The sequence below is a fragment of the Phyllostomus discolor genome, chromosome 4 (genome assembly GCF_004126475.2).
Source record: "Phyllostomus discolor isolate MPI-MPIP mPhyDis1 chromosome 4, mPhyDis1.pri.v3, whole genome shotgun sequence".
Lineage (NCBI taxonomy): Eukaryota > Metazoa > Chordata > Mammalia > Chiroptera > Phyllostomidae > Phyllostomus > Phyllostomus discolor.
Genome location: NC_040906.2, coordinates 39,128,785 through 39,134,784, shown reverse-complemented (window position 1 = coordinate 39,134,784; position 6,000 = coordinate 39,128,785).

Below are 6,000 nucleotides of genomic sequence, written 5' to 3'. Positions count from 1 at the left end.
TTAGTAAACTTGGGATCAGAGGCACGGAGAAATTGGTAAGTTACTGAAATTCTGAAGCTAAATGGGCTGCTCACACTCCTTGTAGACAGACCAGCAAAGGAAAACAAAGCTACAGAAACCATGGGGATATCATGTTTCTGATGCACTGTGTTCCTTCTAACATTTTGTTACCTGGATCCATGGGATAAACAGCCTTCGATGTTAAGATCAATAGAATCAAAGCCAGTAAAAATATACACATATAAAAATAGGATACATATAACCTCTATCAATTATAGTTAAACAAGTTGTGAGAAACTGAGTTATACCTATTTGGTTACTGAGAGATAGAAAGTAATCAATGAGTTACATTGTCAGGTTACTGAATATTGTATTCCCAGTTATGGCTTGGTTTGTTTTGCCTTGGGAGGCTGATGAGATGGTATTTAATTTTGAGCTATTTCCCTCAGCCCCTGAGAAGAAAATTCAATGATTCAGGTTATTAATGGCTCCATTAAACAGTGGATCTTTAATCAGAATACCAATGTGAAAAGTCCTAGGTGAAAGAAAGCTTTGCTAAATTCTGCTGTGGAGAGAGCACACTTCTCAGGGAACCACTAAAAAAGAAGCAGAAAACCCTTGGACTGGACCATGAGACATGAAATTCCAGACCTGGTTCTGATACTTTGCATTTGACCTTTGACAGTACATTTTATGTCTTGATGTTCCAGTCATAAAATTTGGAGCAGAACCAAGTAATAGGCTTTAATGTCTGAGTCATTTCTGTTCAAGAATTCTCATCTCCACGATGAATATAATCTGTTCTAGAAAGGGATCAATATGTAGCTTTGAATTTAAGTTATGGAAAACTTAACTGATTTTATTTGTCTAACCCTAGTAAAGTCTAGTGAATTATGAACTCATGTCATAAGACTTAAATTTTAAATGAATGTTCTTTCTCCTCTACTATATATCAAAGGTACACTATCTGGAAAGCTAACAGAAATTATAGTATTTATATTAAAATTATTGGTCAGGCATATGGTTATGACCCATGAAGACTCTTGGGTAACTTTTATCACTATCATCTATAAACCCGAGTTAGAAAGAACAGGCAAACTGCATCTCTCTAATCAGATCCTTAGAGCTGCCCTTTTATAAGCTCTGGATGGAATAAAGGGCATAAGGACTTCCAGCAGACACGCTGGGTATGAAGGGACAAGTGAAACGATAAAATGCAAACTCCTCAATACACAGTAACACATGACAGCAAATATTTGGGAAAATACAATAGAACAAAAAAAATAATCAATGAGATGATTCTTAGACAATGTGGCATTAATTCAGCCTTATGTACTTCATATATAATCATATTTTTCCAGAACAGATTGAAGACACTTGAATCATTTACTAAGTAGTGATCAAATCTGTATTTTGAGTCAGATACTACATTAGTTGTGTGGAAGTTTAAGAAATGTACAGTGTGCCCTGCTATCTAGTTGAGAATGAACATGCTATTTTTTATTATTAAAACCAAAGGATTGATTCTTCACTCTAATTGTGCATACAATTCATCATCTTTAGGGACATTATGATGCTGCTTTAAAATATTTACTATGAATATGAATTGGAAAAGAGTAGAAAATGTTAAATTTGAAGTGAATAACATTATATCAGTACGTATATAGATAAATAAGTCTATTTACTAATATTATAGAATGTCTTCTAGTATTTTAAAATGTGTTTCCCCAAAAGAATCATACAACATATCAAAAACAAATGACTAAAAATCTGCCTATTCTGTTCATTGATTCTTAAGTTCCAATGGCTTTGGTTCTTCCAAGGAACTCACCATTTTCTCATAGATCATCATGAGCTCTACTCCTCTAAAAGGAGTACGTGTTACTGGATTTAAAGAGCTGGCACTGGCAAATGAGATATGTCATGGACCAATTAAAAATGAATATTTAAGAACAACTAAATTAAAAAAGGCTCATTTAAATGAGGCTACAAAATGGACTTCCTTAGGGTAAGCACTCATAATTAGGGCGATCATATGCTCCAGAGTGCTAAGGTCATCCCGGTTCATATTTCCATGCTCACAATTGTGCTGGTTTGGATAAAAAATTACATACGGTCACCCTGGTCATACTTATTCGAGTGGTACATCACTACGGAGAAGGAGTAATTCATTTGGGAAACTCAAATCCCCTTTCCCAGAATAGTTTAAAATAGTTCTTCCCAGTTCTAGGAAAATAGAACTTCCCAGTTCCCTAGTTTTAGTTGGCCTTGATAAAGATTGCCCTCTCATCTCTTGATATGTATGTTTGTGAATTGATTCTGAAATGCTTATTTGTTGAATATCAATCTCAATTGTGACCTAAATGATTTATTTATTTTTGTGTGTATGCATGTTGACCCTAAGTAGCATTTGATTAAATGATTGTGTCTCATATTTTGCTTGAAAATTTAATTTTTAAATTATAAAGATGCCAAATAGTATGAATGTTTTCTCAGTACAATTTGACTCAGCTATTGTCATACTTACATAACTTTTAAAATTATTTGCAATTGTGATTTTTCTTTTCAATAATTCATTCATGTTTAACCTCAATCTATTATATACAGTGAATGTTTTTAAATAAAAAGGAGTGTGGAACTGTACATAGTGCATATATTAAAGCATAATATGATGTATTTGCCTAAAATTTCTTAACCCCTTCGGGAAAGCATCAAGTCCTTTTTCTACATAGCGCTGAGGAGTCGGGCAGCTATGGTCTCATCCTGCCATCTAGTGTTAAACATTCTCAAATTACAATAGCTACTCCCTTAACTGAAATCATCATAAAACTCATCAAAAAAAATAAAAAAAAACTATTTTTTGTATAATGAAATAATATCCCATCAACTAAGGAAGATTCCTAAGAAAACACTTTGATGCACATGATAACTAGAGTTATACATGCAGGTACCTATTGTAGACTATACAACTCAAGTATCAATTTACACATTGTGAAAAAAATGTTTCATAAAATATTTAGATGCAAAGGCAATCTTGAATTAAATAAATATTAAAACATAAGTCCAACCATACAAATTAAAATGACATTTCACCTTTTGCCTTCCAATATATGTGTAAATATTTGAAATGATCTAGATGTAGACAATTCTGAAGCCCCTGGCTAGGCTAAAGTGGACTAACTCCTACATATCTGGTTGGAGATATAAATCAAATATTTGAAAGCCTACAGTGGAGTGAAAGGTGGCTCACACCTGGAAAACACGGCCCTTAATATATCCAACCATGAAAAATGTTTGTTCTGTTGCTGTATGCTGGAAAAAGCTCAATCACTGGCTATAATCCTGTTCTAGCTGAATACAGCTGACATTTTAGAAAGACAGCATTTGGGTGCATATTAATTATCTCCAAGATCCATCTCTATAAACATATATATTATCAGAGAGCAAAGTCTGTAAACCACAGCCATCCATGGACACATATTAACTGATCATATATCATGTAATATATGTTTGGATAGATACTAGAATCCAGCTTTTGGAAATAAGGACTTGACTCTTGCTCTCAAGGAATGTACTTTCTAACCCAAAGTAGACATTTAGAGAACTATGCTTAATATTGCTCATACTGTTCAAATACTCAGATTGCTAAGAAGTAACACACTCAGTGACGGAAAGAGATCAGGACTAAATAGATAGGAAGGCAGGGTGAATGCATAACCTAGTTCTTACAGAGAAGCATTTTCTCAGAGAAGCAATTACCATAGGTGCTCCGGAACCTAAAAGGAAGAGATATAAAGTGTTCCACAGATAGGAAGAAGTCATTCCTTGGTAGAGCTTTTCAGAAGCAGAGACTGAGAGAAGGGTTTGGGTGCCCATGATTATTGAGGGAGTGCTCTGTAGATTTTAGAGAAGAGCATTAAGGGAGTGCATGAAGCAGGACTGGGAATACTAATGAGGCGAGCAAACCATGTGAGCTCAGGTAAAATCTGGGCTTGGCCTAACTCATGGGTGTAAGGGTCTGGAATGTAAATTGCAAGTCAGAGTTGTCCTTCTTGAGGCAAGGGAATGTGTTTTTAGCAGTTCCTTGTTGGTCAGTGGTTGTATGAGCCACTCTGGGGGTGGGGAACATTATTGCTAGGGAAAGTAACTACCATCAGCTGAGGACAGTTTGGGGAAGTATGAAGCTGGGAAGTATCAGCAACCAATTTTCCCAGCAACAAAGAGATGAGTGCACCAGCTCAAGAAAGAATATGTGGGAGGGGCATCAAAACAGAAGACATCTGTAATAGTGTTGACAATAAAAATAAAGAAAAAAAAACTGAGTTTACTAGAAAGACTATTGAAAGTAAAGAACACCTGTTCAAGTGTTGCACCTGGGTTGTTCCCAGAGTCTGGAGACCAGTGAACAAGAAGAGAGTCCCATGTGAATACATGGGGACTTAGGACATAGGGCCTATAGATTGTGGTAAGAAATTGTATTTTACTCTGCGTTCATGGACTTTAAGTCAAGTTTTGTGCTGTGTTTGGGTGTGGCTGGGTGTGGTGGAGTGGTAGGCCTGGGATGAAGAGGCAAGTACAAAAACTTTTCCTTGGAAATATTTCTATATCTTTTAGCAAAGTTATTAGTTGAAATTAATGTCCACAATGCTATCCATGGAACCTTATATATGATATTTGTAGATATTTAAAAAACAAAAACACTACAATTAGAGACTCTCTTTTTGGGGGGATTCATTATAAGAAAATGTAAAAACATTCAATTTGGAGTTGTATTAATTAAAGTACTTAACACTAGTAGTACTTTCTCGGGTCTGTTGTGTTTTAGGGGAAGTTGAGGAAGAAAAATAACTGTTGATAATTGGAATTTTTCAAGAAATATGCTGTTTTAGATGTTTTCTTTAACTCTGTGAAGATTTTATTTCAAATTTTTAGATGAGGGAACTGATTCTTAGTAAGTTTATACAACTGGAACTTGGTAAAAAAAAAGGGGAACTTGAAACCTAAGTTGTTTGGTTTTTAAATCTGTCCTTCTTTATAACATGATTTGTAAAATATTTAATCTGGCAAACTCCTTCAGATATTTTTGGAGGAAATTATATGGAACATAAGTCAAAGGATATTAGTTATGGAGGTTTCAGCGAGATATTTCTCATTGAGAAAAAGAAAATAATGTGAACTGGCAAGAGAGAAACACACAGCACCATGTTCAGCACTTACACTAAACGTCACCACTAGGTCAGCTCTGTTTAGATATATCTGTAGTCTAGTTTCTATCCAGATCACACATTTCCAATGTTATTCATATTTGAATGATAGTGTATGTTTCTGAATGCTATAAGGATGGCACAAGGAACAATGACCATTTTTCATTTGAAATTTCTAAGAAACAAAAGATATTAAAATATTTTAAATGAGTTCTATATAATGAACATAGGTTTATTAGAAAAATAGAACATTCACTGATTTTACCCTTTTGTATTCATGTTAAAATTTCATATTAAAAATATTATTAGCATCTCTCAGGCAATTATTTCAAAAACATTATTGAAAAAATTTCAAATTAACAAATATATATGATTTTTATATTTTCTTTAGTTAATCTTGTTCATAGAAAAAACACTTTATATTTATGCTCCTCACTCTTCAATCTATAAAATTTCTACTTCAACAAAGTCTATCTAAAAGTTCCTTCTGGAACTTTCCATGCTTGATTTCTTTGAACAGCTCAAAAAGACTATTTTCTAAAATTTTGAAATGTTAAATATTCAACAAATTGTAATGCCAATGACTACCATTTTGTTGAATGCTCATGATGTAGCGAACACTATGCTAAGTTCTTTATGGATGTGCTTACCTTTGCCATCACAATCATTTCACAAAAAAGAGAGAAGATTAGGGATACTGAGGCTAAGTGAACTACAATCCAAGTTTATTTGAAGCCAAATCCAGTGTTATTTATTATTGTATTTTGTTTGATGTTTTATTTTTTCTTCCACAATT